The following is a 23927-nucleotide window of genomic DNA, read 5'->3' as shown; positions in this document are numbered from 1 at the left end:
ACTTAGATACCAAATACAGAAGGGGATGTGGATTCGGGGAATTTTGTGGAAATTAGTTCGGCTCTGGACATGATGATTTTGTGGTATTTTTGGTAAGAGCGACCAGAGAATTGTGTGACAGTCAGTTCAGTACGCAGGTCTGATGCTCAAAAGAGACGTGGAGTTCAAGCTGGTATGTGGTAGGGACGGTCATGGAGACAAATAAGAGGAACTGGCAGCATTTTAGGGTCAGAGGAAAAGCAGAGCCAAGAGGGAGCCCTGAGAAATGGTCATGTAAGGAGCTGGTAGAAAGAGAGCACCAAAGAGGCTGCTTGAGTTTTGTCATTAATGATGTACCGTATTCTATTGTTTCTTGCTAATCTCGTAAGGAAATAATAACGAACATTCGTTGTGTATTTATCATACACAGTATAACGTGCACTGCTCTATCTGATTTCATCATCGCATCTATCCTAATCAGTTTGTTATCCCACTTTTCCAGATGAGGATACCGAGGCACAGAAGGGTTCAGAAACTTGTTCGGAAACACACAGACCATGAGTGGCAAATTTTTAACCTAGGAAGTCTTAGCCTGGAAGACATACTCTCCAGCTTCTCAATGAGCATCATGGTAGTTCCAGTGAACACAAATGTGTTTCATGGAGGCAGAGGGATGGGACTGTGGGATGATAGGATTTGGATGAGCAGAGGGCATTGCTAACAAGCTGTCCACCAAGCCCACCCCAAACCCCAGCATATTAAAATTCCTATGGATATATAAACTATATACCATGTACACACACACACAAATACAAACCTGGAAGTACTTCTATTTTTATATACGTGTGTAAAACAGAGCAGGATTTTAAGAGAAAATATATCTGAGCCACGATGATGACGCTCTCCCCTGCTTATGTCAAAGCCACGTTGGTGGGAGCGAAGTTTAAACTCCCAGCCTTTCCCCCTGCTCCAAAGCGGGCCACCTGTCAATCAGCAGGGAGACACCTTACTCAGGAGTGGAAAGGCAGTCACCTAACTGCTCCCTACCAATTTAGTTAGGGATTCATTCTAACTCTTATTTGAAGTGCCTAGAAATTAATGTAATATTTCCTGTACTCATTTGCATTGCCTGCGGGCTGGAAACGCCCCCTGTGAGGGCCACCGAGTTAAGCAGGGAGCTGTATCCAGGGCAACTCAGCACCAAGTTAAAGCAGGAGGAGCCCTTGTAGAGTGGCGCTGACATTGGGATTAGGATCTGTTCTATGAGACCGTGCCAGGCTGATAAATTGAAGTGGCAATTTGGGATTTAACCAGATAGAGAAGTAAATGTATTAGAATGAGGAAAATCCAAGTAGAGCAAAGACTGGAGGAACCATACAAGTTGGCGAGTGAGGTTTTGTTTTGTTTTGATTTTTAAATTCAAGTGTCTCTTTTTTGGCTTTGCATTTGAATCCTGAATTTGAGCATCTCTTCTGCTACTGCAAATATATTAGCAACGTGGATTGCCTTTGTTAGTCTAAATTGCTGCGTGTGTTTGCAAATACATTTCAAGAGAATGCCACTCAAGAGAATGCTTCTCTTGGACCGAAATCACAGTGTCTATAAGTAACTCTTGACCTTGATGCATCTGTACCCTGCGTGCAATGAAAGTAGGTGCAGGAGCCATTGAAATCTTCCCAAACTATTCATCCCTTATTGATTCACTTGTTCTATTGTGAGCAGAGAGACACCTACACACTAGTTTAAAATTAGGAGCTCCCAAGACTGTGATGAATGAAGGAGACAGGGATTCGGAAGTACAGAATTTTCTCAGCCAGGAATTGCGAGGAACCTTATTATCCTGGCACATCCTAAACACATTCATTAATTTATTTCTTTCATCTACAGATCCCCAAACATTTCTACGATCACTATTTTTACTTAAATTTAATTACTTGGCAATTCTTCTAAGTGCTATATAACTTTTAAATGAATAAAAATAATATTTGAGATTACAAATTAATTGGGGAATATTATGAAGTGTTGGCAGCGGTGGTGGGGGGTGGAGAGGAAGGCAACTGGAATTCCTTTCATTACATTAGAATCTAGTAACCCACAAATGATGTTGCTGCATACCCATAAGGGAAAACCAATCCATTCCCATAAAAAGTTTATGAAAGAAGCATGGACTCCTTTAAACACATAGATTGTCCTCTATTTCCACTGAAAATATTTCTCTAATTTCCAATACTTTTACAACTTAGGTAAAATAAACATAGTCACCACCATGCTCACGGGAAATCTGTCACCTCCCTTTTGGAGCCAGGGTTTATTTTTAAGCTGCTTTTTCCACCAAAAAGTTAGTAACATTTGGAAAAAAAACAGACAACTCATCAGTTCCTAAATCCTAGGCCCATATGGCAGGAAGAAAGCAGCAGCAGTAGGTTGAAGCTTGTGGTGATGGGTTTGGATTCTCATTGTAGTGATGATGGTGGGATGGTCTCCATATTTTATACCTTCTTCACCTCTACACAATTCCTCTGTCTGGCATAGTGACAGTGGATTCAACGGTCTTCTCTGGTCTTATGTATGGATAGCTCTGTGTCCATGCAAGCATTTCAAGCCCCGTTCCTTTGTTCACGCTGTTCCATCTATTCAGAATACCTTTCCAGATGCAGATACCAGGAAGCATCTGCATGGGCCACTTACAATACTGTACCCAATTTTGTACTTATAATTTGCACTATTTACCTTAAGAAGGGACTCAACAGTGCACACACTTCAGGTTTCACAAACCTGGATCTTTCCTAGGCCTGTCTTATCCTCTCTCCACTTATTCAAGTCCCTGATCATCTCCTAAAACGCTGGTCAGGCTCTGTTTTCCTCACCTCACTGATGTGTACCCTGAAAGCTTTGTTACAAAATAAGGAAAATAGGGGAGCAAGTCTGGACTGTAAAAATATCAGACTGCTCTTTCATTCACCTTGGTCTCCTCTGAATACAATAAGACATGACAATAATAACCATTTCAAATTGCATCTTTTGAAAATCTTACATAAATGCTGGGCTTGCTTAATGTTTATTTTAAAGTCTAGTATCACTGGTCAGTGTTTCATTGAGGTAAATGTTTTTTCAATGGAGGTCATTTGTTTACATACAAATACATTATTGATTTCATATTGCTTTCATTTATCTCTAAAATTATAGATACAAAATTAATTCCATTTAGAGCTTTTATTTTTTTTTTCATTTAGAGCTTTTAAAAGCTTAAAAACTTAGATGGAATCTATAGGACTAAGTCTTTTACAAAATAAAGACAAATCTGAAAACCTCTGCATTCCAAACAAAGAAGGATTCGTAACATCATGAATAGTGTGTCTATAATACAATATATTACTTCATTTATTTTTTCATAAAACAGAACTTTATATACTTCTAGTATCTGGCATATAGAGAACAATTTCTTTTTTTTAAGTATTTTATCTATTTATTCATGAGAGACAGAGAGAGAGAGAATGAGAGAGAGAGGCAGAGGGAGAAGCAGGCTCCATGCAGGGAGTCCGATGTGGGACTCGATCCCGGGTCTCCAGGATCATGCCCTGGGCTGCAGGCAGTGCTAAACCGCTGAGCCACCTGGGCTGCCCAGAGAACAATTTCTTAAGAGACAGCATTTTACAACTCTGGGGGAGATATTTCTTATAAAGGTATCTAATGTGTCAGAGAATAACTTATAGAAGCTAAATAACCACTTGCACCCTTTCAGAAAGCCAAATCTTGACAGTTTGTCACTTAAAGACATTTTTTACATTAGAAAAAAGAATTGATGGGGGCACCTGGGTGGCTCAGTTGGTTAAGGGTCCAACTCTTGATTTTGGCTCAGGACATGGTCTCGGGTTCGTGAGATTGAGCCCTTTGTTGGGCTCTGTGCTCAGAGTGGAGCCTGCTTAAGATTCTCTCTCCCTCTCCCTCTCTCTGCTCCTCCTGTTGCCCACCCCCTCACTCATGCTCTCTTCCTCAAAAGATACAGAAGGAAAGAATTAATTAATTGATTGATTGATGGAAGAAGAGCAAACAAAATCTCACTCTCCTTGCTTTAGATCTGGTGCTTCTCAACAATAATGTGCATACAAATCACATAGGGGTCTTGCAGATTCAGACTGGCCTTGCCTGGAGCTGGAGAACCTGCCTTTCTCGTATGCTATCTGGTGGTCCTGATGTTGCTGGCCCTTGGACTACACAGTGCAGCAAGAGTCTAGTAGAAATCTTCATTCTTTCTTCCATTCTCTCCAACTTACTATTTATTTATTTATGAAACACAGATCACAAATCCTATGACATTCCCATCTCATTAATGACTTAGAAGAGCTAGAAATTTCCTTGTTGAGAGCTCTAGTTTTCAGCGATTTGAAAAATAACTAGTATGTGAATGGGATGAGATGGCTAAGGAGAAGATTTGATGCCTAGGCTGGAAGTAAGAAAGACTGAACTTTCATTGGTGGATCTTAGGTTAGTAACAGTGTGATCCTGGACAAGTCATGGGGTCTTTCAAAGCCTTGGCCTCTTCATGTTTAAAATTGGAATGCTGGCAAAAAAAAAAAAACAACAACAAAAAAAATCGGAATGCTGGACAATGCCCTTGTAGAGGCTTCCCTCTGGTTCCTAGATTCTGTAGCATTGGCCATGTGTTTGCACATGTTATGAAGGACAGCACATCATTAATCTGTTTACTTGAGCTATTTAAATAATCAGTGAAGATTGCGAATCAACATATCTGCACAATCAATATAAAGATACTGGGGGCTTCACATCAATTAGGAAGATGGCCAAAAATAATACATACTTTATTTTTAATTTGTTCATTCATTGCCAACTCTGGACTTTGCTTTTGTTCTCTACTCATAGTAGAGGGTAGTTCTCAAAATGAGAGCTACGAGTTGTGAATCAAGAGTTGTCTGTACCACAATTTACGTATGTAGATTGTACCCACAGTCTATGGGGGTACTCTCTGCAAATGAGCATTTCAATCTTCATCTTAGGAAAGTTAATGCCTGGCCCCACTAACTCATAGGACCATTAAGGAGCCAGAGTGGGACAGAACATACATATGCTGCTTTAGAAAGTTTTAAAAAGTGCCTTGCTAATGCAGGTTATATTTTTATCATTCCCCACATCTTTTCTAAATAATTTATCAACTAGCAAACAAAAATACACTTTGCATTTTGTTAGGCAGGCATTTTCTTTTCATCTATTTATTGACTAAAATAAACACAAAGAGGCAGGAAAAACAGAAAGAGATGAGTAAATGAAAGAAAACATTCTCCAACAACATGCAGAAATCTATGGAAATAGATTTTCTCTGAAGAAAAGAATCTATTAGAATATTCTTAATGATCAAATAAAAAAGGGAAAAGACTCAAAAGTTTCATAAATCATTTTGCACTTATTTTGTTATTAGGAGAAAAGGGAATTGTGTGGCAATACGTAAATTATGAACAGAAGAAATTATAAAGTGCACATCTGCAAAGGAAATAGATGTGTACTTCACTGGGAATACAGTTAATAACTCTGCCCATACCATTTTACATTGTAATGGAGTAACTACTGAACTATTATGGAAACGAAAAATTTCCTTGACAAAGTTGCATTTTTAATAGACCCATAATATGTAGTGTTGTTCTATTTTTCTTCTTACTGGATGAGTACAATGATCATCATACTAAATGTGATCTAAATTCCATCTCTTCACACTGCTCCTCTAATGCTCAAAGTTTATGTAATACATTAAAATATGAAGCCTGCGCCAACACCACCAAAAAAACTAGAAAAATTGTTCTAAGCATTTGTTTGAATTCTTTTAAATCCCAAGACAAGGCGAAACACACATTCACATAACTGAATTAAGTGGAATTTCCATCATACCTCCCTCCTTCCTGACTGAAATGAAACAAACAAACAAACAATAGATGTGAAGGCCTCTGGATCCTTAAAGCCTGGTTAATTGAAGTTTCTGCACAACTAGAAAACAATATTATTTTAAAACCTTATTCTTTTAGCTCTAGTTGAAAGTGGTTTTTAGATTTGTCCTAGAAAATGCAGCCTGGTGTGCATAATGAATTCTTACTTTCATAATTAAGGATTTCGCACTACCTCAGTATCACCACTTTAAACATCATTTCTCAGTGTCCAGGACTGTACACATAAAAGTTTAAGATATGTACTGTTCCCAGGGCATCTATCCCTGGAACTCTTCATTTTAGCACATAGCGTTATTTTCTTAGGGCTCCTAAAATTAAAGAATAATTTTGAAAATATCCAATAGGCTTTCATCTTTTTCTATTGCTGCAGCAGCCCGACCATCTTGCACCCAAACCCGTGTGCCATCCTGCTAACCAGCCTCCCAGCTTCTGCTTGTCCCCCTTCTACCCGCCATCCGCTGGCACTGCCATCCTTCCAAAGACCAGGTCTGTTAGGGCAGCGCTTGATCTTGATTCCAGCATGAGAAAGCAAACCAAGCCCTCACGATCACCTCCCCTTCCTTTCCAAGTGCTGCTGAAAAGGCAGAAGAGGATTTGTTTTGTTTTCCGGAAAATAAAGACCCTAAGAGTTCTGCTAAATAAGAAAGCAACCCAATTTAGGTTGGAGGAAACCAACCCAAAGAAAAATGGAAGTCAGTGAAAGGACAGAAGACCAGAAGGAAAACCGCAGCCCAAAAGGTCAGAGGAGAGATCAGCCCAAGTTGCATCCACAAGTTCACAGAGGGGAGTGGATTAAGGGGGGGAGCGACTGGAAGAGTCTATGTTGCCCAGCTGCACTCGAGACCCCCACCTCTCTCCCCTTCTCCAGTGTGTAACACGAGCATTAGCAAAGCATAGTTTTTCCCCCAGAAAAAAAACAAAAACAAAAACAAAAAACAAAAAACAAAAAAACAAAAAAAAAACCAAAGTTGTCTTTCTAAAGAAAGTGGGTGATGGAGCTGGAAAGTGAGCCCAGCGAGAGAGATCCCCCAGGAGGGAAAGAGAGCAGAGCCGGATGCAATACCTCACCTTCCCCACCAGCCATGAAGGAGAAGACAGTGATGGGAGTGCTCCAGGCCCGAAGGCGGCCTCCTCCTCCCCCAGTCGTGGGAGGCCTCTGAGCCCCTGCCCTCAGCACACAAGCCACACCTGCACCCGCGCCCCCTGCACACAAGCCTGGCAAGCACTCGCTTCCCCCCGTGGGGAGGCCTGGGGGGAACCCCGGGCTGGGGGCAGACCCGCGTGGGGGACCAGCGTGGTGCAGGTGCCAAAGAAAGGCACCGAGAAGGACCTGTGGAACAGAGGAGTTAACAGAGGAAAGATGTTGTTCCACAATAAAAGAAAACTGCTCTTATGGTCCTCACTTTAAAGTCAGGGCGAGGGGCACCTGGGTGGGCCGGTGGCTGGGCGGCTGTCTTTGGCCCAGGTCATGACCCCAGGACCCTGGGATCCAGTCCCACCTTGGGCTCCCCGCAGGGAGCCTGCTTCTCCCTCTGCCTGTGTCTCTGCCTCTTTCTGTGTCTCTCATGAATAATTATATCTAAACAAACAAATAAATAAATAAAATAAAATAAAATAAATAAATCGAGATTCCTAAATTAAGATTCACCCCATTGTCCCAAGTCATGCGACCAGCCCGTGGTATATTCCAACAAAATTTGTTTGACTCCTAAGTCTGTCTTTGGAGCCCATTTTGTGCAGGGTGAGCAGCTTACCATTTGAAGCAATGACGATTGGGAAACTGGGGCTCCAGTGGGGCAGGGGGTGGAAAGGAGGAAGGGTGGAAGGGAATCTTAACCTGGGGAACAGTGTGAGCAAGGAGGCGCGCAAGGTGTACTTGGAAACGACGCTGAAGATTTGTCCTGGGGGAGTGTCAGACAAGAGAGAAAAGCCAGGTTGAAAGCCAGTTCCCCAGTTTTCAATGCTTAGGAGTAAGCGGTCAGTTCTGCCCTTGAGGGCAGTGAAGAACCAGAGAAAACTTTAAGCAGAGGGGAAGCTCCAAGCAATGGCAATAAGATTCTCCTGAGAAGTGTGCAGAACGTATTAGGGGAACTGTTGGGGGGGGGAAAGACAGGAGCTGCAGTGGTAGAAGAGGTTTGGGGGCTCCTGTTATGACTATAACTGTCTCAGAGACTGAGCGCTTCAAAGAAGCACTGACATCACTTTAAATTTGGCACATGCCCGCGCTGTATCTATTAAAAATCTGGTTTCATTTTCATTTATCTTTCTATTTTTACTAAAAGAAAAATATAAGTTCAAATTGAGCCCCAGTTCTAACCAGTACATCTCAGATCACTGGTGTTAATGGGTCAAGTCCCTGGTGGGCTCCACATTTAGAATAGACTGTTTGCACATGTGAACAGGGCTCACACGTTTTGTCCATGCTCCTGAAACAATTGATGTACTCCAGTATATGGTGTATGTTTTTTATAATTACACCAGAAGAAAGCATTCTTTATGGAAATAAATGTGCTTTTTAAAAACACATTTCTGAAAAGCAGCAGGCAAGGCATTAATAACAAAGTGAAATGATAAACCGAATGGAAGTCTGAGAAAAAATTCTATATTTGTATTATACAGGCATTGTTTTCATTCCTGGCACCTTATTTTTCATGTACATAAAGAGAACGCAAGCTACAGCAGGGTGAGACAAAGATCAATGCTGAATGTATTACTTGGCACTGGTCAGACGCAGTTTAATAAGAAAAAAATTGATCCATTAAGCTAAACCTAATTTTTGGCCGAAAATGGTTGAAATCTCTTCTTTATATTGCTAGCTTCATAAAGACCTATAATATTTGGAAGAAACAACTCAAGGCTGAGTTTAATAGGATTAAATGTATTGCAAATATACTTAACAAGAATCTATCAAGTTGTTAATGATTGCTATTAATATCAAACAATTTTTGTATAGAATTTTTTATTAGAGCCATTGTAAAATACAGCCATAAGAAATGTAATATAAAAAGGTTTTCAGGTAATTTGTAACAGCTACAATTGCAGAACTCAAATCCTAACCTACAAGATACAGTAATTTATTTTATCAATCAGTTTCTAACACAAGTGCAATTCAATTTGTAAAGTATTTAAGTACTGGTCTCAGGCCTGGGTGGCCAGGTTCAGGAGGACCACATCTCCAGCTGGTAGTAGTGGCTGCTACATGTCACGAGATTATAAAGTGGAGGATTTGGGGTTGTAAGATTTTGAAATATTTGTGAAGCTGCAATATGAGCTTCAAAAAGTTATTTCAATACAGCTTCATCTCATGAAGATCATTAAAAAAGCAGAAGTTTTAGTCTCAAATTTCATAGAACAATGGAACTTTAAAGATAGTATGGAATTTGGTGACTGTCTGGTTCAATCTGCCCATCTATAGATACAGAAACTATAGCTACAGACTGATTCTGTAAAATAATCTGCCAAGTGTGCATACACTGGAGGAATGCTGAATGTTTTTATTCACGAGATGAAAAATGCTGTAATGAAAATGGAGGCTACAGAAAAGTGAAATAGACACTTGTAGCCATAACCACAATATATCAACCTGAAAAACATATGCACAATAAATGCCGTTTTACCTAAATCATAAAGATTTTGGCTTGAATGCCCTAATTCTTTACTTCCCTTTGCTTATATAAATAGTCACTATTATATAACAATAAATCCAGAAATATGCATACACACACACACACACTCACCTATACACATATTGCTCCAAACTTAAATAATATTTAACATGGATCCATGAAAATTAGAATGTTTTAAAGATCATGATTTATATAAATAATTATGCTAATAAAATATTTTTTAAATGACTGTGTTCCCAAAAATTGGGAAAGAAAAATCATGTTCTTGTACCTGCTAAGAAAAAAATCTCCGACAGCCTGGGCGTTGGGTGATGAGTTATGCCCTTTTACCTCCAGGGTACCAATTTAAATCCCCTGCACATCAGAAAGGAGGAAATATTGTTTCCATTTTAATGGCTGTCCAGTGTTCTATGCAAAATGGATAGGAGGTTTCAGTTCAGCTCTTAGTAGATAGATACTTACATTATAGAATTGTCACCCAGGAGAAAAGAAAAGAGCTGAAAGATTATGGTGGAGAGGCACCCTCTCACCTACATACAGCGGGACATCTAAGGTGCTTGATAAAATGCCTTTCAGTTCACAGGAGTTGACTAAGTATCTCTCAAAATTACTGGATTTATTACAATTGGTAAAGCCTGAATTGTTTGTATGTGCATAGACTTTTACACCCAGAACACCAGTTTGCAGGAGCAATGCTGGTAGCCAAATACTGTGATCATTAGGTCATGGGAACCTGAGACTACCTTTTTCTGAATTACAACTCATGAATATTTTCACTGCAAAGTATGATGTAAAAATTCTGTCGATGATTAATTTGTATTTTAAGCATATAAATCACTTATTGGTTTCCATGCTAATACTGATTTAGAAAAATACACACTTCAGTTTATATCGATCTGTTTTTCTAATTCTTCATCAGAAGGGTCTAATATGGTTGCTTTTGCAATTTACTTTCAAAGTTATCCTTTTAGGAGATGAAGTAACCAAAAGATATTGAAAATCCAAAGTAAATTACATCGTACCAGTTAGACTTCCCTGAAGAAATGGATACACCTCTGTAATCCGCTCAGCTCACAGCTAATAGGCAGGGGATTCAGCTCTGTCTTCATCTTTACTAAACTATGATTCTCTTTTAAGCACACATTTGTCTTCAGAATGTCTATCAAATATTTAGTGTATCTTCTAACACAATTAAGTGTCCTATTAAATTACAATCTACATTATAAATCAGAGCTTTAAAATGTATATCATATCCACTACTATATTGTGATACTTACTAAAGCACACCAAAACGGGATGCTTTGAGAAATATGATGTCTCATTTTCAAAGCTCCAAACATGTAATTTAATATATATATTTTTTTAAATCCCTGGTTTCTTGCAACTGGTTTGCTTACAGAAGTTGGGTTTGAATATAATTTCCTAATGGGGAAAGGGCCTAAATAAACATACACCAGGGAGAAAAAAATAAACCTTAATCCTCTAAATGAAAGTAGAGCTTGAATATTGCCATAGGAGAGCACACAACAGATGTCATCCAAAGCAAAGGAAAAGAACCTGAATCATAACCATTTCTGTGCACGCAGACAGAATGTATATGTGTGTCTTCATGGAGACCAGTGGTCAGACAGACAGACATTCAATGCCTTTCATGCTATCAAACAAAAGCTAGAGAAGGAGATACCAGGTGATAAAGACTATTACAATTTTCAAATTAACTAAATTTAACTAAATGCAGTCTCTCGAGTGAAAACAATGACAGAATGGGAAAAGCTTGCTGAGTCTCCTATCCTTCAATGTCATCTAAAGAAAAAAAATTGCACGCAAAACTGTAAACAGTGGACAGGGTATCTAGAAGTAATCGATGTTTCAGGATTCATTGAACTGTGGAAAGGAAATTAGTATAAGAAAGCTCAATGGCAACAAAAATACAATCACAGGAGAAGAGATCTAAAGGAATCAAGGATCATGAAGGAACTTTCAAAGGGAAGTAAGTTTTGGAAGTTGCTGTACAGCTCTAGGCTGTACCAGGGAACTCGTAAGAAGGCTAAGTGACAGTCTGGTACATTGCCCTACAAGGAAAAGATGTCAGACAGGAGAACAAAAATGAAAATTACTAATCATCTCATAAGAATATTGCCTTCCTTTCCATTAATAAAAAAGTATGTAGCCACTAAAAATGTTTCCCAGGTTTAAACTGATGGTCAGTCTGGTTGGAGTCCTGATTCTATTTCCTAGAAATATTTTGTTAGAGTTCCTATCAACCAACTTGTCTCTGTATTCCTCTAAAAATTTATAACAAACCTATAGAATAAATCTATAACCACATATCATCATATATTTACTACTGTGGGTGTAAAATTGTTACTTCACATGATATCCAAGTCCTGAAGCTAAAATAGAATCCAAGTCTTTTGATTTTTGGTTTACCTTTGAAGTTAATTTTAAATGCGGCTTTTCCATGAAGTTTCCTAATAATATGTAGTCAGTTTCCAGTTAATTAGGGTAATGGAGAGATGGAGGTCATAGATAACCAGAAGCATGATTAAGATAAAACTAATAAAAACATGTTTTAAAGGGAGTCAATGTAAACTTAGTTAAAATGACATCCAACTGGCTAATTTAATTGTGATGCATTTAGACAATGGAATACATGCAATTATTTTTTCTAAAAAATGAGGTTGATAGATTAATATGTTTACATATAAATATATACATATACCAAAATGTAGAAACAGAAATACATTGTTATTCACATGAAAACCGGGTGTGTGTGTGTTTATAACATTCCGACTTTATGGGTCTGTTTTAACATCTGAAATGATGGACACCAAAATGAAGTGATTGCCCAAAAGATATGTCCAATATGCAGATAGTCTAATTTGGTCTTGTTTTTGCTAGCCAGTCCCTGCTGCATCTCATGGCCCTTACCTCCTCCTCTCAAAACATTCTCACTTCAACATCACAAGCTATGGCTCTAATGCATCACCTTATTTTTATTTTATCAACTTCTTAAACATGAATCAGGCTAGTCAACTAGAACATTCATCAAAGTTACCTTCCATTCTGAAACCATCAAAGATTTTGCCTTATCATCCCAGATTAACACTAATTCAGACATTCCTCGTGCCCCATCCTGGCTGAAGAGAGCCTAGCACCGCTTTGCCAAGGTCACTGTGAAGGAATGTCTTCTCACGGCTTTAAATTTAAAATTTAAAAAAAATCCTTCTTCCTCTATTTAAATTGTAATGTGAATTGTTTAATACTTCCCCCTTCTTTCTGTTTTACAATTTCGAGATTTTTTTCTTGAATATTAAGCATTATCCTTTTTACATTAGGTTGACAACGGGAAGTACATGACTACTCCCCCAAAAGGTAGGTAACATAGATCTTTTGCGTGTAGCAGGAAACACTGCATGGCATTTATTAATACATATTTCTAAACAGTAGATATCTTCTAATATCTAGGGTGTTTGTTTTGAGTAGATTTATAGTGGTTCTGTTTCTCTTTTAACCACAGTAAATTTGCAGATTGATTAAATTATAATTAATTATATTTATTTTCTGACTACTGCCTCTCTTGCACCACTAGCTAGTACGGTGTCATATAACTAAATCGAATAGGCAGATATACAAACACACAAGGGGAGGCATTTAATGTGGTGTTGCAAATCTTTCAGTTTGTATAGTCATCATCCCACCCCTTCAATCCTTTCTGTTTCTTCCCCACTGAGAAAATGAGAAGCAGAGAGAGACATTTTTATATTCTTTGTTTTGGGTATATATATTCTCTTCATCTAGGACATTATCAAGCTGCTCAGAACATTTGCAAAAGTATATATTATTTTATTTAACATTAGCCTTTCCCTCAGTCACCAAAAACAGATTTATGGAATTTCAATGGTAAAAATGGACTGTGCCTTAGAATCACCCAGAGACCTCTTTTTTTTTTTTTACGATTTTATTTATTTATTTATGAGAGACAAAGAGAGAGAGAGAGAGAGAGAGAGAGAGAGAGAGACTCTATGCAGGCTCCATGCAGGGAGTCCAACGTGGGACTTGATCCTGGGTCTCCAGGATCACACCCTGGGCTGAAGGCGATGCTAAACTGCTGAGCCACCCGGGCAGCCCATCAATGGTAAAAATGGAACTAGGATGCTGAAAACACTAAATGCAGACAGAGACTTAGCAGTGATTCCTCTAGGTCTCTAAGTGCCTTTAGGGTATTTTCAGGATTATTCACCTGTGTTGACTCAGCACTTTTGGGAAAAGTCTAATTAAAGTTGTCAAATGTTACTACAATTAGTCCCTAAAATTAACTATAATTAAAATGACTAAGAATAAATATATATTAACAACTATGTGTTTAATCAGTAACACCACTCAATTTGATCATTTTAATAGATTATATATAAATGTGTATTGTCAAATACAATTGTTGAAACACATAGCTATCCCTAGGCCTACAGGATTTTACTACATATATATAAACACACACACACACACACACACACACACACACAAACACACATATGTGTATATCTGGGTTGTTGGTAGCACCTATGAAATTGTCTTTACAATATTTATTATCTTACATTTCATAGTCATATATCATATTGCCTATGTAAAAAAAGTTAGAAGCAAAAATTCCTGAATTGTATTCCTGAGTGGAACAGAGAATGCACAAAGGAAGAAAAGAACATGGTAGCCATAAGAGAGATGTTTGAAGACCCTGTAGAATGAAAAACTAAAAGCAGTTGAACAGATAAAGAGATTGAGTGTGAAAAGCAAGGAGAAAAATGGAAACTAGAACTAGATTACACATTCCTCCAGAGAATGTTCCTTATTTTCTAGTTCTTTTGTATCTATTCTCAACACTCACATTGCTGTTTAATATATAGGGGGCTCTCAGTAAATGTCATTGACTTGGTGGAAAACTAGAGCAGTAAGAATATTGGCTAAGGACAGAGGAAATGATGTGCGGGCAATTTGCAAAGCTGACACTGTTCATTCTCCACATTGTCTAATGGATATTTTCTCTTCCCATATCATTGATGACATTGGTTTCACTTTTTTATAGCCCTGAATTAATATCTCAATGATTGAGAGAGGTGCATTTTCTTTAACATGTCGGTGACTTAAGTTTCGAAAAGGAAACTTTCTCAGGATCCTATCCAAAAACAAACAAAAACCAAACAAAACTATAATACAAACAGACGGTACAAAAATGTGATGTATGATGATAATGGCATAAAAACAAATGATCATTTACTGAAAATGGACTTTAAAGATTCCTAAAGTCTACAAACTGAAACAGAAAACATCCAATTCTTAAAATACCCAAAAGAAATCTGCCCATCATTCTTTATTCTACCTGCAATTAGAATTATAGAATTCTCGTTGAAAAAATTAAGGATATATTTTCCAGCCTTAAAAATAGGGAATACTGTTTTTTTAGATGGAACACACACATCAACGCTAAGGCTCAAGTATTCAGCCAACAAAGAAATTATTCACCAGAATATCTGGCTTTAAAGATCTTTAAAAATATGCATTCCTGGGGATCCCTGGGTGGCGCAGCGGTTTGGCGCCTGCCTTTGGCCCAGGGCGCGATCCTGGAGACCCGGGATCGAATCCCACGTCGGGCTCCCGGTGCATGGAGCCTGCTTCTCCCTCTGCCTATGTCTCTGCCTCTCTCTCTCTCTCTCTCTGTGACTATTATAAATAAATTAAAAAAAAAAGTTTAAAAAAAAAAAAAAAATATGCATTCCTTCTTTCCAAGGCCATTACCTGTTGTTATTATAGGAAGATAAGAGAGTGAATCTGTCAACCTAGTTTAGCAACCAAAAATCAAGGAAAAATTATCCTTCAGGATAGTAGCCCCTGAACATTTTTAAAAAGTTAATCAGCTCCAAGAATCAAAACTGCAAAATGTTCTGAATTCTTGGAAACATGAAAATTTCTAAATTCAAAGAAGTAAACTTGTGGTTATTTTATTACCATGGAGAGCATAACATTTCAGACATGACAGCTCCATTACCAACAAGTATCATAGCAAGGATTTTTAAAAGCATGGAAAAAGAAATTCTTTTTGAAAGTCATGAAAAAGGAACATAGTTATATATGATCAAGAGTCAAGATCATTTAGAGGACAGTAGAGTCCAGTACAATCAAGGGTGTGGGTTTGACTCTCACCATTTGCTAATTATGTGACCATGATCAAGTCATACAACTTCTCTGAAACACAATTCAGTAAAATGGGATTAATTTTACAGGCAAAGATATAGTTACCTAGAGTTTCCATCTCAGATCTGTTCAGGGGAGAAAGTTAGTCCTTGGGATTCAAGTTATTTCTTAGCCCAATGCCATAAATATTCTTAAAGTAGAAATATATGCAGGGAATTTCAAAGAACAAGCATCGAGTATTTTTGGTGCATAAGATAAGACCATGTCTATGTGTGTATGAATATATTAAATATACATTAAAAATTTCCCAAAGTCTACATATGAAATGATTGGTAGTATTTCTTTCTGGGAAGTGAGACTGGGAGTTTTAAGTGGAGGAAGAGCTCAGGCAGTGAGATTTTAACTTTCATTTTATTCCCTTCTGTAATGTTTAAGTCTTTAACAATGTCATATATTATTATATGATTCAAAAAATAATTTGGAAGACAAACGAATTATCTCAAACATCAGCAGGAGGTAATACATCTTTTTCAGTATATGAAAGTAATTAATCCATGCTCCTTTTCTCACAGACTAAATGCTCTATGAAACTTAAAGTATAAAAAAATTACCAAAAATAATTCATTTTTAATAGGAGATTAAAATGACAATAAATGATTTTTTTAACAATGCCTTGTAGTACATGATACCTTTGGGCTAATTACTAACATTTACATAGTAAATAGTACAAAATGTTCTCAACATTTGGTCCTTAAGACATAATCAACCAACACTATCACCATCATGATGAAGACTGTAAACATCTTAGAAACAATGGAGCCATTTTTAGGATTAGGGAACACAATCATTCGTATTCATCTTCATATCTCCCTTGTGTACTACAATGCCTGACACATGACAGATCTTCAATAATTAATTGTCGAGTAGATACACAAATGAAAAAATGAAACTAATTGATGACACAGAAGTACGTCCATTCAATACTTGCCCATCTCCATAATTGGTGTTGGAGATGTCCACCTTTTCATTCTTAGCTCCACCCTGCTTAGAGAACCTGCCCTAGCCCCTTAGAGTAAATCTTCCCTGCTAACTGGCTAGTTAGTGGCTCCTTCCTCTGATCTAAGTTGATTGGACCAGCAGTGGAGAGTGACATAAGCTAATAGATTCCTTTGTAATTAGCTTCTCTCTGTTGGACACTTGAACAGGGAAGTTGAATTTGAGCCATGTGAAAATAGAGGAAAGAAAGTCAGTCCTCAGAGGTAGAAAAGAGGATTTCTAAAATTCAAGAAAGAAGAGACAAGTTCCTGTCATGAAGCTCAACTGCAATTAGCTTCACTGGGTTTTCTGAGATACTACTATATTCTTCCAAAATTTTGCTATTTTTTTTTTTAACTTTAAGTAGGTTTCTGTTTCATGCAACTGAGCATAGAGACTATTCAACCACAACTATCTACAGTCTTCACTATATGCCCTGGCTTTTTCCACTATTAATATAGATGAACTGTATATATTTTTATCTAAAGCCAATCCCCCTACTTGTGCACCGGATTACATTCCTTCTCACCTACTCTGGAATATTTAATGCAGCAACTCACTCCTTTCTTGACTACATCAGCAATTTTCAGCTATTCACTGGATTAGACCCTTCAGAGTATACAAAGTAGCTGCCATTTTTCATCTTAAAGCAACATTTCTGTTGACCCAGTGGTGTGCTAGGGTTGGCTCATGCCAGCTTTCAACAGCCATCTCCTTCCATCTCAGTGAAATCATCCATGATGGGAGTATTTACACTACTGAAATTGGCAAAAGCTACAAATCAGAACTGTTTTTTTTCCCAGAGAACTAGACTCATGGCTTCAAAGACTACCTAAAGGCTCTATGTTGCTGGCCGACTTGTCTACTGAATTCCACAGTCTTAGATCCAACTGACTACATCCCCACTTGGATATTGAAAAGATATTTCAAACTCAACAAGTTCAAAACCAAACTTCCGATCTTTCTTCTCAAACCTGGCTCACCAGCACTCGTACATCTAAGATGATGGCAACATCACTTTTTGAGTTGCTCAAGCAAAAAACCTTGGAGCCATCTTTGATAACCGTCTCAGTCTCACACTAGACACCCAATCCATTAGGAAATCCTGTTGGTTCTACCTTCAAACTAGTTCCAAAACATGACGTTTCTCACCCTATTGCACTGCTGCTAGCCTGGTTCAAGTGTATAGTCTGGATTATTCTAAGAGACTCCAATAAGGACCTGTACTGTACTGTTACCATCATCTTCTCCATATTGTTTATTCTCAAAATTATTCTCAAAATCAAAAACAAAAGCCAGAATGACCCTTTTACAAATAAAGTCAGATCATGTCACTTCTCTGTTCAAAACAATAGCACTGTACCATAGTTTGCTCAGAATAATAGTCAAACCCCAGATAATGACCTATAGGCCCTTTATGAACCACCCTCCCATTGACTTTATGATCCCATCTCCTAGATGATCCCTCATCCTCTTCCAGCCACACTGAGGCTGCATCTTGAATATCCTAGACATGGCTCTGCCTTCAGGCATTAGCTCCAACTGTTTGCTTTGCCTGGAACCATCTTCTCCTACCTATGAACCTGGCTGACTCCCTTACTACTTTCCAGTCTTTTCTGTCATCTTCCCCTATTTAATATATTGCAAATTATCCACCAACCTCCTACACTCTTACCCTATTCTTCTTTTTTTATTTTTTATTGCACTTTCCACCTCTCAATCTACTTTATAATTTACTAATGTGTTATATTTGCTGTCTGCCCTTCCCTACAGAATGTAAACATCATGATGGCAAGGATTATCATCTGGCTTGCTGATGAACCAGATATTTTGGGTAGTCTGGCTCCTAGTAAATTCGTAACACATACTTGTTGAAAAAATTAACAAACAGCCAATAAAGACCCTAAATGTCAAGATCTTAATGAATTTATAATAGAGGAGCAAATCTATGGTTATAAAAATTAGAAGTTTTAGAATTGTTTCTCTAATGAAATTTTTGCTTCTACAGTTTCCTGGTTAAAATTTAAAATTTACAGAAGAAATGTAGCAGTATTCCCACAACTGTACCTAAACCTCTCTCATATCTGGGACTCAAATCCTGGCTCTTATAAGAGCTCACAGCTCCTATAGGAGTTGTGCATTTATCAGTGGTGACACAAATGAGCCCGTGTAGTATTTTGTACATATGGTGTTAACTTTTATGCTTTAATATATATGTGCAATATGTCTGAATTATACTTGCTCTAGGAACCATCACTTTTATTTTACTGACTTTTGTGTATTTAAAACCTCAGGCATAATACAGTATTGAATTAAAGTTTTTTCATCTGCTTAATTTCCACAGAAGTAAGGGAAATAAAAGAAAAAGAACAATTGTTTTAACATTTAAATTTCTTCACGGCTTGTACAACGCAAAATTCTCCCAAGTTTATGAAGTACCCGAGAACCAAGTATTAGAAAATGGATGTGAGATCCCTCAACATCTCTGCATTGACTTCAGTTAGGTTTCAAGCACATGCTTACTAGGCTTAATTCATTAAAAGTATGTTAAATAAAGGAATAATGTATGAAACTATAAAAATACTGATGAAATGTGAATTAAAACCTCATTGTCATAGGTTGCAGTTGTTTCAAACTGAATCTCATTTTATCCTCCTCAGTTTAATCTGATTACAATGCAAAAAATTTCTAAAAAAAGAGGGCTTAATTAATTTTAAATGTCATATGTTCATTCCAACAACAACAAAGAATGACCACAAATATAATGAGGCTAAAACACTGATTTTGAAAAGAAACATAAAAGTCCCCAACACAAAATAATAAAAATTAAGAGTATTGTGAATGTATCATGATTGATTTGTAATAACTAAATAAATAACTAGGTGGAATAATTTTTAAAAACATGTATAATTGTTATGTGAATATTATATAAGCCCATAGATATATCTAAGGAAGACTTTGAAAAAGTTAGCAAATATATCAAAGTGAAACATAATTCTACAAAATAGGGAGATTGAATAAATAAAACATTTTCCACTGTTGGGAGTAGATTGTATTCAAACTTACTTTTGACTCTAACAGAAAATTTATCATAATTGAACTACATCATGTCCCTGGCCTCAGTTTCTATGCCTGAGGACATGAAGAAGTCAGCCCAGGCTATAACCAACCTCAAGCTTTATAGTCAGTGTAGTGGCATGGCCCAGATTTTCTAAAACAGTTTCAATTTCAAATATTTTCTCCCCATTTTTTATAGGAACCAATGGGATGTTCCAGTATGTAGTTTAAAAATTCTCTTTGCCTACTGTAATTCTAAACTTGTAAAAATTAAGAAATAGCTTGGATTAACATGTATCAATCCCCAAAATAAGATTTTAGGGAAAACATATATATTAACCTCCTTAATTAAACACAGCTTCTTTTTTTAGTCCTTTGGCATCATCATTTGTATAGAAAAAATATACAAATTGTTATCTTTAATATAATAAATTATTCTTGTTATAACAATAACCAATTCATATCTCTTGTATCTGGCGGACTCTTTCCTTGAAAAATATTATTAGCTTCAAGTTTTCGTGAGTGAAAATAAATTTCATTTTTATTATTATTTTTTTTAATTCCATTTTTAAAGAAAATGTTCACAGTTCATTTTCATGAACTCGGAATGGCCTCTCCACCAACCCCTCACATTAGTTTGAATTAAATAAAGATTGGTTTTTAAAATGTAGACAGTTACTTCATCAAATAGCAAATACCTGAGCAGGCTGCTTGAAATCAAGTTCACTGGTGCTCCCCAAGGAAGGAACAGTTTCTCTAGAACTTATCAAGGTCCACTTGATAATATTTACAACTCTCTTTAGAGAAAGTCCTAATAGCAAATAAACACAAAGCATAAGCAAAACATCAGGAAAAAATTGACCCTAAAGATATGATTATTTTAGTTGTTGCAATTTACTTGTACCCTGGGGGACAAAACCAAAAGAATGTACTACAATGACTTGTCCATCAGTTCAGAACCCAGCACAGGAAGAAAGTGAGACGACAGCAGGTGAAGTGGGGATAGGGGGAGACCAGCTGGGAGCCAGGAATCTCGTCTGTGGTTGTTGGAACACTAATACTTGGGCAGCTCACCCCTGTCCTACCATCTTGCTTTCCTTTCTCACTTGATTTTTTTTATCTCCATGATTTTCTGTTAACTTTCTATTAACATCCTGTAGAGACCTAGCTCCAGTTCTGACCAGCCTAAGGGCAATAGGTTGAATTGGGTCATGGAAAATATGAAATAACTGATCTAGTTTCCACAAGGTTCATGGACCAAATGGAAATTATTCAGAAGGCACTGAAGGATATAAATATTCATATTCTGTCTTTCTGTCTGTATTTCTCTCCTTTGTGGTCTTTTTGTATTTGGTTTGATGGGAATTTGAGTCTCTAAGGAAATCTTTTTTTTTTTTTTAAATTGCTGCCAGTATCTAAATTATCTTGAGCTAATGATCATATGCCAGGCAGCGAGTATGAATGGGATGAGATTTATAATTTCCAGTGAATATCTTCAAAGTTTCTCTAGATCATCTATATTGCTTTCTGGTTAATGTAACTTTTTAAAAAGTCACCTTCAATAGGGCATGTAGTGTGGTTGAAATATGACAATATGAGGAAACCAGAAATAGAGAAAACAAGGGACATAAGAAATTAAGTAAGATCAGGTGTCAGGTTGCCTGGGTGGCTGAGTCAGTTAAGCAGCTCACTCTTGGTTTTGGCTAGGGTCGTGATCTCGGGGTCATGAGATCCAGCCCCATGTCGGACTCTGCACTCAGCATACAGTCTGCTTGAGATTCTCTCCCTCTCCCTCTGTCCCACTCCCTCTCACTCTCTCTCTGATAAATAATTCTTTATAAATAAATAATATCAGGCTTAACAAATAATTTATATTTGTTATAATATTCGCTTGCTCAATACTGAGTGCTTACCATGTGCTGGGAACAGGGAAGTAAACAAATAAATCCCTGCCTTCATATGATAGTAGCAAGAGAGAAAATAGACCAAAAAAAAAAAAAAAGTGGTGGTAACTGGTATGGTGAAAAACGAAGCTGGTGAAGAGAGCAGTGTGGGGTGCTGGTTTCAACAGGGCAGGCAGGGATGTTGTCTCTGAGGCAGTGACCTGAAAGTAGAGGAGGGGATAAAGGGAGGGAGCAAGTCATGGGCCAGGGTGAGAGGGGAGCAATTCCACGAAGAGGGAGCAGCAAGTATAAAGCCTGCAAGGGGCCTGAGGAGCTGCAGAGAAACCAGTTGGATGGGGCAGGGGTGTTGACAGGAGGAGAAATAAGCAGTGAGGTTGGAGAAAGAATCAAAGACCATATCATATGTGGGCCATGACAGGTCTTTGGGTTTATTCTATACGTGATGGGAGCTCATTGGAAAATGTGCCATTATTTGCATCACCCTCTTACCATGTCACTGGTTTGATGGGTTAGAATACCCTGTAAGGGGACATGTTGGAAGCAGAAATACCTGATAGGGGGCTAATGCAGGTAGATAGCCAAGAGATGGTGGTGACTGGGACTAGAACAGAAGGCAGAGAGTTGATAGGTTTGGACGTGCACTCTGAAAGAAAGACAGGAGTCAAGGATGAAGGAAGGATTTGGGGGCCTGAGGAACCCACAAGTGGTGAGGTGCTGGCATTAACTGAGATGAGGAACACTAGAGGAGGCCTGCAGACGTGAGCCTAAATGGAAACCAAGTGTTCTGTCTTAAACATGTTAATTTGGGGTTGCCTATTAGGTGATGATGCGCAGTTGGAGCTGAGAGGAGAAGCAGGTGCTAGAGATAAACATTTGGGGTCATTGGTACATAAATGGGATCTGAGCCGCCGGCATTAAAGCAATTGCTTCATGAGTAAGTGATAATCCAGACAATGAGACACGAATGAAGACTGAGCCCCAGGACATATCGGTATTTTGAGGTAGAAATGAGAAGGGAGATCCAGCAAAGAAAACTCTGGAAATGCAGTGAGGTAGGAGGGCACCAGAGGTGTGATGTCCAGGAACACTAGCCAAGAAAGTGTTTCAAGTGTATCAAACACTATTAATATGTCAAAGAGGAGCACGGGAAATTTCAATGAAATGACAACTGTAAAAGCCCGGCTGGAGTGTGGTCAAGAAAGAACAAGAGGTGAGCGTGCAGAGAAAACTAGCGCCGTAGCAACAGGCTCTTGCCAAATGAGCAAAGCACCACTTGGAATTGTAGTTCATGTTCTTCCTTAGTTCTTTGTGGTTTAATTTTCGTCATGGCCTCCAGTCATTTTAGTATTGAACTTCTGAGTTCAGTGTTTGGTGTTGCAGTAAAGCTTCATTTTGAGCAGTTTAAGTAAGAAATAAAAGGAGGCAGAAACCATGCAGACATTTCAATTTAGGATTCTTCTCTAAACTAAACTATGTTGTTAGCACTATATTACACTAGTTAATCATCTGATGTTAATATCTATGTAGCTTTTTTCCCTCTAAATCTGTCAAAGAGAAGTTAAACGGCAAAACATCCAAATGACAGATTTTTTTTTTTTTAAAGCCTATGTTGGATTTAATGAATGTTTAGTTAAATAGAAGTAGGCTTTGAGGACATCAGGTCTCCGAGATCATTTTGAAAGGGAGAGAGGGAAACGATAGACTTCGTGTGATTGCTGCAATGATTTTTCCTTTATTTTTCCTTTTGGTCTGGAGAGAATAGATCACAAAACGAAATGAGCCATTACCCAGGTGAAAAGTATACTCTCCTACCAAAAATAACTTCACAGCAGTTTCCCTATTTCTCTATGCACTTTATTCTTTCTTTAATGTGACTCTTCACACCTTTAACAACAGTATTATGAATAAGAATTATAAGACAATATTAAAACAATGAGTAAGAGTTTTATCTAAATGTATTTGATGTATCCAAATCTTACTCCAATGTAAGAACCAGCTCCAATAAACCTTCAATGACTTTTCCAAGCTTGTCCTCTTAGAAAAAAATCTTTCACCTACAAATGTAATATTCCATCTGTAAATCTTATTCATTTTTAAAAAATTATTTAATGAATATTCACTGAGCGTTTATAATGGGCTGGCACCCTTCTAGGTGCTTCAGATGCATTAGTGAACAAAACAAAGAT

At 37.6% G+C, this 23927-nt stretch overlaps 1 long non-coding RNA gene across 2 annotated transcripts in view; it reads left to right on the top strand.

Moving 5' to 3' along the window:
• The window catches only part of LOC102154536, a 151118-nt gene that overhangs the window by 61623 nt on the left and 65568 nt on the right, over positions 1 to 23927 (top strand). Inside the window, exon 4 of one of the 2 annotated variants that reach the window (XR_005366031.1) lies at positions 12898 to 12934. The exons of the other annotated variant lie outside the window; for it this stretch is intronic. This is a non-coding gene — a long non-coding RNA (uncharacterized LOC102154536). The remainder of the gene's footprint in view (positions 1 to 12897; positions 12935 to 23927) is intronic. 2 annotated transcript variants of the gene reach the window in all.

Source organism: Canis lupus, chromosome 10, assembly GCF_011100685.1.
Source record: "Canis lupus familiaris isolate Mischka breed German Shepherd chromosome 10, alternate assembly UU_Cfam_GSD_1.0, whole genome shotgun sequence".
In the NCBI taxonomy this organism is placed as follows: Eukaryota; Metazoa; Chordata; class Mammalia; order Carnivora; family Canidae; genus Canis; species Canis lupus.
This window is presented reverse-complemented; position numbering and strand designations above follow the sequence as displayed.